This window comes from Gossypium arboreum, chromosome 13, assembly GCF_025698485.1.
Source record: "Gossypium arboreum isolate Shixiya-1 chromosome 13, ASM2569848v2, whole genome shotgun sequence".
Lineage (NCBI taxonomy): Eukaryota > Viridiplantae > Streptophyta > Magnoliopsida > Malvales > Malvaceae > Gossypium > Gossypium arboreum.
In genome coordinates this window covers 126,247,605-126,262,638 of record NC_069082.1, presented here as the reverse complement: position 1 = coordinate 126,262,638, position 15,034 = coordinate 126,247,605, and the positions used below count along the sequence as shown (strand labels likewise).

General features: G+C 34.3%; 2 long non-coding RNA genes across 2 annotated transcripts; both read left to right on the top strand.

The window, feature by feature from the left end:
- Nucleotides 1-4,378: 4,378 nt before the first annotated feature.
- On the top strand, nt 4,379-4,879 carry LOC128286518 (uncharacterized). Its single transcript, XR_008277103.1, has 2 exons — nt 4,379-4,526; nt 4,644-4,879. It is a non-coding gene; the product is annotated as an uncharacterized LOC128286518 (long non-coding RNA).
- A 6,060-nt stretch (nt 4,880-10,939) lies between these two features.
- On the top strand, nt 10,940-13,631 carry LOC128286520 (uncharacterized). Its single transcript, XR_008277105.1, has 2 exons — nt 10,940-12,276; nt 13,313-13,631. It is a non-coding gene; the product is annotated as an uncharacterized LOC128286520 (long non-coding RNA).
- The last annotated feature ends 1,403 nt before the right edge of the window (nt 13,632-15,034 follow it).

Sequence of the window (15,034 nt, the reverse complement as noted above, 5' to 3'; positions counted from 1 at the left end):
ATGGTACGACTTAAAATATAGTTCTTAAAAGAAACGCATTATACACATGATTAATTTAAAATATATATATATATATATATATATATATATATATATATATATATACGTAAAAGAAATATTAATTTGAAATCAATAATGTAGACTATAATAAAATAATTTAATATGGGTTATATACATATATTTTAGAAAAAACTAAATGTTAGAATATCATGAAATAAAAATATGAATTGTAAAATTAAGTTAATTTCATCACATACTATGCATTTAATAAAACAATTAGCTACAAACTTAAAAATTATATATTTAAAAATATCATGATTTTAATAATGTATTTAAATTAAATATAAATACCAAAAATATATGCTTAATGATAACTTAAATAATATATTAAATTTGTGGGATTTTTCCTTTAAATAATAAAGATATATAATAAAATATGTGAATAGATCTAAAAGAAATTATACGTATCAAATAACATAATACTAATAATATACAGAATAAAATCAACTTCATCAAAAATTATTTATATAATAACGTATAAAATATTATGCAAAATGTTATAATGATATAATATAAAAAGGAATTTTAAAAAAAATTGAAAAGAGGAAAAAAACTTATTAAGACAATTCAAAATGTACATATAAAAAAATAAAATTAAGAGATGAATGTTAAAGTGAATATTTTTAAAAAATAGTAATGAAACATACAAATTGAAATAAAACTTAATTGAGATAAAATCAAATTAAAAGGGGGCAATTAATAAATAAAAATAGATCATTAAAACACAAAAATAAGGGTCAAAATGCAATGCGTGTGAACGTACGAGGATTGAAAATGTAAATAATCCGAATATCAAAATGCAATGCTTAAGTGCGGATCCAATTGAATTGGCACACAAATTCTGCGGGCAAAATTAAAAAACAAAAAAATCTGAAGTAGGCTTGATCGCGCGCTAACGCGAAAGGACGCGACCAATCGAGAAATTGACCATCTACAACAAATAACCAAACATTTCCCTTTTGAAACGGTGTTGTTTCTTCACTTTTATAAAACCAAATATTTCAAAACAATCTGCCACTTTTAAAATAACCTAGCCCCTTTTTATTTCCCTATGCTTTTCTCCTCTTTTGGCCGATCCTCATCTCCAGTCCCTTTGTTTCTTCCTCAACCGTTCCCAAAATCCCTTCATTCAAACTCCAATCAACCTCCATGAACATCGATCGGTTCATTCAAGCCTTGAAGGGTGTTTTTTAGCCTCAAGATCCCCTTAAACTTCAATTTCAACGAAGCAAGAGTGAACCGATGGCCAAATCACAAGGTATCGTCCCCTTTCTCCTTTCCCTTTGCTTTTAGCAAACCCCCAAATCGTCCCTTAATTGCTGACTTTTCTTTGTAGCCTTTGCAGTCTTTGAAGAACCATTTCAGCCTTGATCTTCCTTCAACCTCAATTCCAACGAAGCAAAGAGAAGATCCTTGGCGTACTCGCACGGTATTGCTCCTTTCCTTTGTTTTTCTTTATTTTTTTTTAAAACAAAATGCAATAATGATGTATTCTAAAAAACAAATTGAAAAAGAAATAAAGGAAAAAAAAACTTAAAGAAACTCGAATCGGAAATCACCTTGAACTTTGACTGATTTCCTTTGTTTGATTAATATGCGTAGTGTGCGTAATCCCCAATTTACAGTACATCCATGGCTTTTATAGCCAAACTTGCAAAATAAATAAAAAGGAAAAAAATGAAAATCATATTTTTAGCTGGCATTTCTGTTATTCTTTTTGTTCTCGCAGGTTCTATGGGAGCACGGGACTACTGTACGATGGAGAAGGCCATGCAGGTCTGGCATGTTCCAGAAACTCCTAGTGCTGCTGGGAATTTTGGGTGTATCGGGCCTCGAGTTTTAGGGCTTATGGGTATTGGATCTCAATGTTTGTAAAAGGGGCATTGGATTTATTTTTTTGGTTTTATTTTATTTTTGGTTTTAGTTTTGGTGTAGGCCCGGGCACAAATTGGGTCTTACAGCGATCATATGTAGGATCACGACCATAAAGATTCAGATACGGAGACTAACCTTTCAGGACCGAAGTGGGCAGACGATTGATAAGGTGAATAGCACTGCAGAACGCATATCCCGCGTAATCCATAGGTAGATTGGCCTGGGCCAAAAGTGTAATATCAGTTTCCATAATGTGCCTGTGTTTACACTCAGCAACCCCATTTTGTTCAGAAGTATGTAGACAGGAAAGACTATGAAGAATCCCATGACTAGCTAGAACAGATGTAAAGGCACAAAACTCACTTCCCCAATTACTTTGAAATTTTTTAATATTCTTTCCAAACTGTGTGACGACCATCTTCAGAAATTAAAGAAAACATTCAACTATTTGAGACTTATTTTTAATCAAATAAACTCAGGTAAACTGACTACACATGTCTACAAACGAAACGTAATACCGGTCCCCACAAATTAGAAACAACCAATTCAAACAATTCCATATATTCGATAGTAGAATGTGAAAAGGGAAATTTATGTGATTTTCCTTTTTAACAGGCAATACAAACATTATCAAGACATTTTTTATTTGAAGCAATTTGACACTTATCAAGAACAAGTTTAACAACTGTAGTAGAAGGATGATCGAGTCTTTTATGCCACAGAGTAAAAATATCATCTTCTGATGAACAATCTTGAATCCCGGTATTGTGAATAACAGGATTGGAATCAGATGGAACCGACGGACCGGCCGAAAATTGATAGGGACCATCACGAACTTGGCGCCACAGCAAAGTTTTCTGTGTCTGGATATCCTTAATAACACAATAAGATGGATGGAATTCAAAAAATACATTATTGTTAGTAGCAAACTAAAAAACAAACATAAGATTTTTTTCGGATGCTTGGCATGCACAAAACATTAGATAGATGTAATAACTTATTCTTTGTAGGCAGAACTGTATTTCCAATAGACGAGATTTTAGCAGGAGTTCCATTTCCCATTAAAAGAGAAGAAGTACCTGAATATGGAGTGGACTCATTTAAACCAGAAGCATTCTGACAGACATGATGAGTAGCCCCTAAATCTGGATACCAAGATGAGGTTCCTACAGACACAGGAACATCTGAATCGGTATTATCAAAGTTAGAGTCATACTATGTGGTAGCCAAAAAGTCAGATGCATAAAAGTCAAGAATTCGAGGCAGCCTAACACACTGTGAGGAGTCAAAATCAAACACTCGGGCACGTGGTTTAGTCCGCCACGGAACTTCGGGACCATTATTTCACATAGAGCTATCAAGGCCTACATAATTGGCATTAGGCTAAAAGGAATATTGTCCAAAATTTGGACTGGCATTGGCCTGCCCACTATGCTGTCCACTAGGACCAGACAGCCCAAAATTTTGGCATGGAGATTAGGCCTGGGCACCCCAGCAGAAAGCCCAAAGTGTTGCTGGCCCACGTCACGCCCAAAAGTGTACCCCAAACCGTACCCAAATACATAGCCAAAATAACTCCCAAATTCACGCCTAATTTGTGGTCTGACATATGGGCCATATGACACATGTGGGCCACCATTAGACCCAACAATAGCATCAGCCACATAACCCACTCCATCAGATTTAGGAAACAAAAAAGAATGAGGAACCCTATAATACGAAAGGTGAGAGCCAAATGTTGAAGATGGTGGCCATCCTCCCCATGAAAGGCCACCAGGATAATGCGTCGGAGCGATCTCCGCATGCTGCCCAGGTCCACTGAAGGTAGCCGATCGGCCAGAAAAATCACCGAGCAGCCCTTGGCCAGTATGAGTAGAAGGAAATCGCGCTGTGGTTGGATCGCTCAAACCGCCGTAGTCGTGGTTGAACCGATAGAAACAGCGTTGCGCGAGATGACCGTATCGGCCGCATATCTGGCACTGCATCTGAGGACGAAAGCCACGCTCACACGAGCCAGAAGATGAGCGACCACCACGCACAGCACGTAGATCAAACTCGGTCACCGCCATAGCCGAAGGAGCTTCAACCAAATTCGCATGCATCGGTATGTCTTGCACCGCTCGTGTTTGGCGGCTCACAAACTCCAATAGCACATCAACCAATATCTGAAACGAGAGCGTCTCCGACGAGAATGATGCGAGAGTCAACACCGCATCAAACTCCGACGAAAGACCAGCGAGAATCACTTCTACCTTTTCGGCCTCCGAAACAATAGATCCAGAAGCCTCAAGCAGAGCACAAGTATTCTGAACCTTGGCTATGTATTCGGTAACAGTTAACTCACCTTTCTTGAGAGACTGCAATTCATGCTTGATTCGTGAGATTTTAGCACCGGTGGAGGCAGCAAACAACCAATTTGCAATGCTCCAGACGTCACACGCCATTTTAGTAGCTGTAAAATAAGACAACAAAGATGCACTAATAGTAGAGTAGCCAAGAGGCTAGAAGCTTATCTTGTTGAAGAAATACGGAAGCATCGGGATTTGGAGTTAGAAAATCACCTGGAGACGCCACAAATCTAGGCGGAGCAGGTAATGTACCTTCTAAAAGACCTTGCAGCTCATGTCCTTCTGTGATCAATCTGATATGTTGTTGCCATTGCACAAAATTCTTTTCATCTAATTTCGCTGCGTCGTGACGTGGAAAAGCTTGGATCAACCGCAACCTGGAAAAAGACGGACTAGAATGATCAATGGAAGTGGAATCTTGTGAATTAGCCATGAAATGGCAGCGGACGAAGGCACCAGGAGGTTAGGCGACTGATACCATGTTAGATACTATACTAAACACATGAATACATTGATAGAGAAGAAGATGAATTTACAGAGTAATTTGATTATTATTCCTTATCTGTTTGAATCAATACATTGATGATGTTTATATACTCATATGAGAGTAACTGCTCCTAACCAACTACATATCAAAGTAATTAACAGACTGATAACAGACTAACAATCTTAACAATCTTTATACTAATATTCTCTATTAACACTTATTTCCACACAGTATCTAGAAGAAAATAGGTTCATATCATTACCACAAAATTATCTCCATCCTTAAAATGACGAAAGAACCACATGACAGACACCGACTTTTTCCGAATCCACCTTTGATTTCATATGCTAGTCCTGCAATGTCGTGGTAGCAGAGGAGTGCACGTTGTCTCTTAATTTTGTGTGATAATAAATAAACATTATTTTCGATTCTAGACCTTCAGTGCCGTAATAGCAAAGGGCAATGCATAGCCTACTTGACAGTGATAGTTTTCTTCATCCCATAATTATTTAATTATATAATTGGGTTCGATTCTTATAGCTCTTGCAATGAATTATTATAAAATTTATTGATTTTAGGATTTTTTCTAATTTTCTAATTTTATATAATTTTTAATATTTTAGGTACTTCTATATTTTTTACAATTTATTATAATTTTTAGGATTTTATATGTTTTTATAATATTTATAAGTTTTATTAGCTTTTATATTTTTATAATTTTTATAGGTTTATCTAAATTTTTAATATTTCATATATTTTTATAAATTTTTCATATTTTATGATTTTCATTGGAAAAATGAAAGAATAAATTCAATGTTGTTAAAATTGGACTAAATTAACATGTTGGACCGATTGAATCGAAAGCTGACGGGTACACTAGTCCAGAATAAGGTGAAAAACCTGTTAACCCATAAGTCAAAGTGAACTGCAAGCTAGTTAAATCAGTTAAACTATAAAAAAATGCTACAACAGACCCAAAATCCCTAAAAACTAGTCTAAATCAATAAAAATCAGTTATATTCATATTTTGATGCTTAACAAGGCGTTTAAGAGCAATAGAAGTGAAAAAAGGGCGGAAATTAGAACTTTGGAGCATTCCAAAAGTTGTGCACATGAAACATATTTTCACACAAACAATCCACATGACTGTGTGTCCTGAGTGTCTCGATCTAGGGAATTGTGTGGTCTGAAGGTTACAAGTTACAATTTATAGTTTTTTTAGCACTTTAAGAGGATATAAATAGGGAAATAAGAAGGGAAGAAGGTAGCCACTAAGGAAGAGCACAAAATTATCTTGAAAACACCATTTAAGCCAATTTCCAAGCAATTTTCCACCAAGATTCATGGATTTCTTTTATCTTTATGCAATAAAATCTTAGTCTCTTTGAAGAGAGTTATCATGGATTTCTTTTATTCTAGTGGTTATATTGTATTTTTGGTGTTCACTCTTGCCATTATGAACTAAATCTTTTAATACCTCGGGGAAATGTACTCTAGGATAAATTCTATTGTTTGATTTCTATCTTTATGCAATAAAATCTTAGTCTCTTTGTTTTCAATTATGAGTCTTTTATTATTTTTGTGTTAATAATTCTAAAGTGTCAATTCATGTTTGATGTGTAGAAGTATGAGCTTGAATAGACCTTTGTGATTAGATCTTGTATAATTGAATGGAGTTGCATGCAATCCTAGAAATAAGACGACATAAATCTACCTGATTAGAGTAAAATCTAATAAGGGGACCCATAGAGTGAACTAAAGCAATAATAAGGGTTTTAATTGGAAAGAAATTTCAATTAATCAACCTAGAATTAGTTGTTCTTTTGTTTGAAAGATATATTAGCATAAATTAGGGATTTTTACGGATCAAATAACTAGCAAATAAATTGCATAAATTAGATTGAGAATTATAGATGAAATCTAGGTGGATTCTTACTTATGTATTGTTTTGTCACTTGGTTAATACTTGATTGTTTTTTTGTTTCATTCTTTTGTGCATTCATTAGTTAACTTAAATAGTTTAATTTAATTTCAATCAATCCTTTCAATTATTGAGTTAAATAATAGAAAGGTGATAATTACTAGTAATTGTAATCCTCGAAAGAATGATATATGTGCTCACCATAGCTATACTATTAATTGATAGGTGCACTTGCCTTGGTCAATTTATTAAATAGTTTAGTGGACATCAGTACAAAACACCCTAAAAGTTGGTGACCAACTGGATAGTTTACCTATCTTTGATTTCAAATTCTCGCCTTTCAATACCGTACTAGCAAAGGGAGCGCATCAAGGTTTTCAAAATCATATTGCTGGCTCAATTGATTAGATCACTAGTTTTTTATTTGACCAGCCTGATTGGTTTATCCGGTTCAATTGGAGAAATTTCAAAAACCATAAAAATTAAAAAAACATATAAAAAAAATCGATTAAGCAAGTCCATTTGGCTTGTTAGGCTCGGCTTGACTCGAGACAAGTTGGGTAACAATTTTTATCCTCAGATAGGCCTATATTTAAATTAAATAATTTTAAATTTTAATTATAAAAGTATATAAAATTTGATATAAAAATATTTTTAATATTTTATTATTTTTAAATAGTAAATCAAACTATTTAAGTGAAGTGTGAGAGGCTTTAAATTTTCTTTAAGTTAAGGTCATTGTCGTCCTAGCTTGATCTTTAGACACCTCTAATTTCTTTAAAATCGGGGTGTTAGTATAGAATAAGGAATTGGATCGGTTGACTGATGAATCAGTATGAACTCAATTAGTCAATTCTAGGACTAACGTAGCGTGTATGAGTCTAGCTATACATGTCATATTATATACTGTGATAGTGTGATGACTTCTGACATTTGAAAATGTGTTTTTGTATAGCAAATAGATCCCGATAGAGCCGTTGTTGATGATGTCGAGAGTATAGCGCCTGCTCTAGTGCAGGGACAGCGCCGGTTGATTCTCGACCGACTTCAAGTAACCAAGAGGGAGAGGCTAAACAAGCCTTTTATCAAATGATGAATGATTGGTTTACTCAGTATATTTAGACAAATCCAGCTGCACAACAACCTCCACCCCCGAACAATCCTTTTTCGATACCTGTTATACCTCAAGTGAGTGATCCATTGAGATTACATAAGCCTTATATTGATAAAATCAGAAAACATGGGGTTGAGATATTTAGAGATACTGATGATGATGTTGCTAAGTGAGCTGAATTCTGGCTTGATAATACTATTTGCGTGTTTGATAAGCTATTTTGTACCCTTGATGAGTGTATAAAATGTGCCATATCTTTGCTACGAGACACCGCATATCACTGGTGGAATACATTAGTATTGATGGTTCTAGAAGAGCGGGTGACCTGGGAATTCTTTCTGACTGAGTTCCATAAGAAATACATCAGCCAGAGATTTATCGACCAGAAACGTAAAGAATTTCTGGAGTTGAAATAGGGTCGTATGACCGTGGCAGAATATGAGCGGAAATTCATAAGACTCTGTCGATATACCCGAGAGTGTGTTTCGACCAAAGCTATAACATGTAAAAGTTTCAAAGATGGGTTGAACGAAGACATTAAACTGCTAGTTGGCATTCTGAAAATAACAGAGTTCGTAGTGCTGGTTGAGTGAGCATGCAAAGTCAAAGAGCTTGGGAAAGAGAAAAGAAAAGCTGACTTCGAAGCTAGAGATTCACGTAAGAAACCATTGAGTAAGTCATTTCAGTCAGCATCAAAGAGATTCTGAGATGATTCTAGCCGTTCAAAAGCTACTACGGGTTATACTAGACAAGATCGAGATAGACCACCTGTGAGCTCGAGAGCTACCTCAGTAGCTAGTGTTGGTAATATTTGATTGAACCAACTTGAGTGCAAACATTGCGGTAAACGACATCCCAATAGTTGTAGATTGCATGATCGGACCTTTTTTAAATGTGGATCAATGGATCATTTCGTTCGTGAATGCCCTGAGTTAGCTGAACAGAACATAGTACAAAATGCGAGACCGAAACCGAGACCGAGTAATATGTCAGCTCGAGGTAGACCGCCCAGAAATACTGGTAATGTGAGTAGCAGTCAGAGAGGAACTAAAGACACAGCAGTTCGATCTGAGGTTCGCACACCTGCCAAGCTTATGCCATTCGAGCTCGCGAGGAGGTTTTATCCCTCGATGTTATTACTGGTACATTCACTCTCTATGATACCAGTGTAATTGCATTGATTGATCTTGGTTCGACTCATTCTTATATGTGTGAGACCTTAGTATCCAGTAAAACTTTGCCTGTTGAGTCTACTGAGTTTGTGATTAGAGTATCGAACCCCTTGGGCTGGTGTGTTCTGGTTAACAAAGTGTGTAAGAATTGTCCTTTGATGATTCAAGATTCGTGTTTTTCGACTGATTTGATGTTGTTTCCATTTGATGAGTTTGATATAATTTTGGGTATGGGCTAGTTGACTTTGCATGATACTACCGTAAACTGCAAAAGAAAGAGTATTGATTTACGGTGCCAGAATGATGAGATTATTCGGATTGAATCTAATGATCTGAATGGTTTATCGGCAGTGATATCTTCGATGTTAGCTCAGAAGTATGTGATAAAGGGTTGTGAAGCTTACTTTGCGTATGTGCTTGATAGTAAAGTGACCGAAAGAAAGATCGAATCAGTACCAGTTGTGTGCGAGTATCCGAATGTATTTCTTGAAGAATTGTTGGGTTTGCCACCTATTCGAGAAGTAGAGTTTGGTATTGTGTTAGTGCTGGGGATGACTCCGATATCGATAGCTCCGTACAGAATGACACCTACTGAATTAAAAGATTTGAAAGCTTAGTTGCAAGAGTTGACAGAAAAAGGGTTCGCGCGATCGAGTTTCTTTTCCTAGGGTGTACCAGTTTTATTTGTGAAAAAGAAAGACGGAACTATGAGAATGTGTATCGACTATAGACAGCTCAATAAGGTGACTATAAAGAATAAATATCCGTTGCCACTGATTGACGACCTATTCGATCAACTGAAAATGGTTACAGTGTTTTCAAAGATAGATTTGAGATCAAGCTACTATCAGTTACGAGTTAAAGATTCTGATGTGCCGAAAATTGCTTTCCGAACGAGGTACGGACACTATGAGTTTCTGGTTATGCCTTTCAGACTTACTAATGCACTTGCTATTTTCATGGATTTGATGAACCAAATATTTAGACAATACTTAGATTGGCTTGTAGTTGTGTTCATAGATGACATTTTTATCTATTCCCATGATTAAAACCGAGCATGCCGAACATCTGAGACTTGTGTTACAGACTTTGCGAGATAAACGGTTGTATGCAAAATTCAATAAATATGAGTTCTGGTTACGTGAAGTCAATTTTCTGGGACATGTTGTATCAACATTGGGTATTCAAGTTGATCCGAGTAAAATTGTGGCTATACTTGATTGGAAACCTCCGAGAAATGTTTCTGAAGTTCAAAGTTTTCTGGGACTTGCTGGTTACTATAGACGGTTCGTGAAAGGTTTCTCTATGATTGCAACCCTGATGATAAAGCTATTAAAGAAAAATATTAACTGAGTGGTCAGAAAAATGTCAGAAAAGTTTTGATTAGTTGAAAGTCCTTTTAACCGAAACCCAGTGTTAGTTCAGCCAGAATCAGGTAAAGAATTTGTTATCTATAGCGATACATCTTTGAATGGTTTGGGCTGTGTTTTGATGCAGGAAGGCAAAGTTGTAGCTTATGCCTCAAGACAGTTAAAGCCGAATGAAGAGAATTATCCGATGCACAATCTAGAATTGGCAACTATTGTGTTTGCATTGAAAATGTGGCGCCACTACCTGTTCGGCGAGAAATGTCATGTTTATTTTGATCACAAAAGCCTGAAATATCTGATGACTCAAAAAGATCTGAATTTGAGACAGCGTCGATGGTTAGAGCTGTTAAAAGACTACGAGCTTGTGATTGACTACCATCCGGGAAAGGCTAATGTTGTTGCTGATGCTTTAAGCCGAAAATCACCGTTTGCTTTGCGTGCAATAAATGCAGATATGGCTATGTCTGATGATGGTTCGATTATAGCTATGTTAAAAGCAAGACCGTTACATATTTAACAGATTTTTGATGCTTGGAAAGTTGATGATGATTTGTTAACAAAGCAGGCTATGTGACTCGAATGTTGATTCAGAGTTTCATGTTGATGCTGATGGTTATTTGAGGTTCAGAAATCAAATATGTGTTCAGTGAAATCCAGAGTTGATTCAGATGATTTTGAACGAAGCTCACAGCAGTTGATTATCTGTTCACCTGGGTAGTACGAAAATGTATAATGATCTGAAACAGTTTTACTGGTTGCATGGTATGAAACGAGATATTTCTGACTTTGTTTTGAAATGTTTAGTCTGTCAGCAAGTAAAAGTCGAGCATCAGGTACCTTCTGGATTGCTTCAACCAATCATGATACGTGAGTGGAAGTGGGACAAAGTCACGATGGATTTTGTATCTGGTTTGCCATTAACACTGAGTAAGAAAATGCAATCTAGGTTACTATGGATAGATTGACTAAATCAGTTCATTTTGTTCCAGTTCGCACAGATTACTCGCTTGATAAGCTAGTTGAATTGTATGTTTCTCAAATTGTGAGATTACACGGAGTACCTATTTCTATTGTTTCGGATAGAGATCTGAGGTTTACATTGCAGTTTTGGAAGAAACTGCAAGATGCACTAGGTACGAAATTACATTTCAACACTGCTTTCCATCCGCAAATAAATGGTCAGTCTGAACGAATCATTCAAATACTTGAGGATATGCTGAAATGTTGCATTCTCGAGTTTGAAGGTATGTGGGAACGATACTTACTTCTGATTGAATTTGCGTACAATAATAGCTTTCAATCGAGTATCAAAATGGCATTTATGAGGCTTTGTACGGTCATAAATGTCGTACACCATTGTATTGGACTGAGCTCAGTGAAAATAAGTTACATGGGGTCGATTTGATTAGAGAGACTAAACACAAAGTGAAAGTGATTCGTGAAAGTCTAAAAATAGTGTCAAATCGTCAGAAATCGTATATGGACTTGAAACGAAAAGATATAGAGTTTCAGATCGGGGACAAATTATTTTTGAAAGTTTCACTATGGAAGAAAATACTCAGATTCGATTGTAAAGGCAAATTCAGTCCAAGATTTATTGGGCCGTATGAGATTATAGAGTGTATCGGGCCCGTTCTTATAGACTGTTGTTGCCACCTGAGTTAGAAAATATCTATAATGTATTCCATGTTTCGATGCTTCATAGATATTGATATGATCCCTCACATGTGATTAACCCATCAGAGATTGAGATTAAGTCTGATATGACATATGAGGAAGAACCGATTCGTATTCTGGTTCGTGAAGTTAAAGAATTGTGAAATAAGAAAATTGAATTAGTAAAAGTATTGTGGCATAGACATGGAGTTGAAGAGGCAACGTTGGAGCCAGAGGATGCAAAGAAAGAACATTATCCAAACTTATTCACTAGTAAGATTTTCGGGGACGAAAATATCTAAAGGGGGAGAGTTGTAATAGCCCGATTTAGACTTTATTTGGAACGGTGGTTTCGGGATCACGAATCCGAGTTAGAAAAATATTTAAAAATTATTTTTGTGTTTATTATGTGTTTATTATGTGTGTGGAAATTTCATTCGAAAATTTTATCGTTTGAGTGCTCGATTTAATAAAAGGGCTTAATCGCGTAAAATAAAAATTTGATGGTTTAATGTGTAAGGGCCGAATTGAATGTGTCTTTATAGTTTGAAGTATTTACAATGCAATTTGACAATGAGAATATGATATGGACGGTTGTGACCTTATTTTATAATGGTTTTATATTAATTAATAAAGGTTATATATGTAAAATAATTAATAATGTTATATAATATAAAACATAAAATAATTAAAAGCCATGCATGTTTATACAATATGCATGATTATCTGAGTATCCTATTCAATTCCAAATGGTTCAACGGGCAATAATAAGTTAAGATTGAATGAAAAATCGAGTTAAAAGGTTCAGGTATGTATTCATACTAAGTTATGAAATTATGGTAAGTTAGATGTTTGGATTAAAGATATAAATGTTACTTGTTAATGTGAACTACATGTACGCATATGTGAAAATATACATTCGGTTTAATGGTGTATTCATGATGCAAATGAAAGTATATGTGTATATGAAAATCTATAATTGGCCAAATGTTTAGTATATGTGACGTTGTAATTCTGATTTATGTGTATTCATATATGAATGAGCATATTCGGCCAAGGGTATATATGTGATCTTAGAAGTGAAAAATAATTATGATATTAATTATATGTGTATTCGATTTGATTAGATTTGATGCATAGTTATATGTTTGTTAAATGCATTTTTGCAAGTTTGAAAATGTATATGAATATGATATAATGATTCGATTTTGTTATAATGAATTATAAATGTTACTAAGTTATTTATTTGCTTATGACTTACTAAGCTATGATAGCTTACTATGTGTGTATGTTTACCTCTGTTTTATAGATTTTGGAGTCTAGTTACGAGCTCAAGGATCGTCAGCAAAGTCTATCACACTATCAACTGTTTTCGGTACTTTATAAGTTTGAACTTGAACCTATGACATGTATAGGCTAAATTATATTTTTCTAAGTTTGAAGTTGTGTATATATATTAAGCCATACGAAAATGGCTAATATGTTATGTAAGTATTTAAAATTTTAGTTAAGTTTATATGTATCATATGCCTTGAAAATGGTTGGTGATTTTGGATGTGGTTTGTTTGAATCGGCCATGGTATATACATAAGTATGAATTATGCTTGTTATGTTACTCATGGTTAAAATGATTATGTCTTGTATTTGATAGTAATGGTTTAATTTGGTTGACGAGTGTATGTTGAATTTAGGTAATGAATATATTTGATTGATGATTCGGCACTTGCATATATATTTTAGGCATATGATGAATTGGTTTGATATATATAATCTCAAGGTATATATGTTTGATGTGTTGGTTATATGTTTCGGTAATGAGAAACGTTAAGTATGATTTTATAATTTGGCTTAGTAAGAGGTAAAATAATGAGTATATGTATTGTATGTGAAATGGTTATATAGATTCGTTTGTTAATTGACAATTAATGAATGTGTACAAGTTAATTGTGCTAGTCAAATAGATAAGAGAAGAATTGGTCTTGTATATGATATTTTGGTATGATGTATAACATGTGAAATCGGCATGTTTTGATTTTGCATTAATATTTATAAATTTGGTTTATTAAGTCATATAGAAATGGTATGATTCATTTGTATGTGTATTAATGACTGAATAGATGATGTTTGAATGGTTAGTATTATGCATATAAATTTTAGTATGTTTTGATTTGGTAATTATGTTCAAAATGGTCCATAATAATATAGTAATATGCATGAATTTGCAATGTAAAAGAAGTATATTTGGCCATGTTGTAAAGCTAGCTATTATCTTTTATGATAATGAATATTATGCCATGATATAAGGTGATATGGTATAATATACGAATGTATATTGATTATGTTTTCAAAAAGCCAATGCTGCATTTATTATTATTAAATAAAGTTTGTTATATGATATGTTTGGTTATTAAGCACATGTATATCATTGAGATATTAAATGTTGAAATTTTTAAGGTATTAGGTTTCTTTAATGATAATAATACATAAATTTTGTATGTATTTAAAAGTATATTATATATGACTTTGAGTTTTCATTGATATTTGTATTATGATTTAAATTATGTGTTTAATGTTTAAACATTTATGTTTTAGTTATGTGAATATAACATATGTGTATATGTAAATGTTCGAAATTTTGTGTCTTGTCCGATAATACCTCGTAACCCCATTTCGGCGATAGATACAGGTTAGGGGTGTTACAATCCTCCTATGGTTTGGTGTGATAATTCCAATGCAGTAGCTATTGCAGCTAATTCGGTCTTACACTCGAAATTCAAACATGTCGAACTTGACTTATTTTTTATCTGCGAAAAGGTGGCTAATGGATCTCTCGTTGTCGGTGAAGTGCCAGCCTACGACCAGGTTGCAGATATTTTCACTAAACCATTATCTGTCTCTACTTTTGCTTGATTTCGAAGTTTATTTCAGGTCTTACCCATTGAGAAGTTGGGTGACTGTTAAGAGAGAATATTAGTATAAAGATTGTTAAGATTGTTAGTCTATTATCACTCTGTTAATTAGTATGATATGT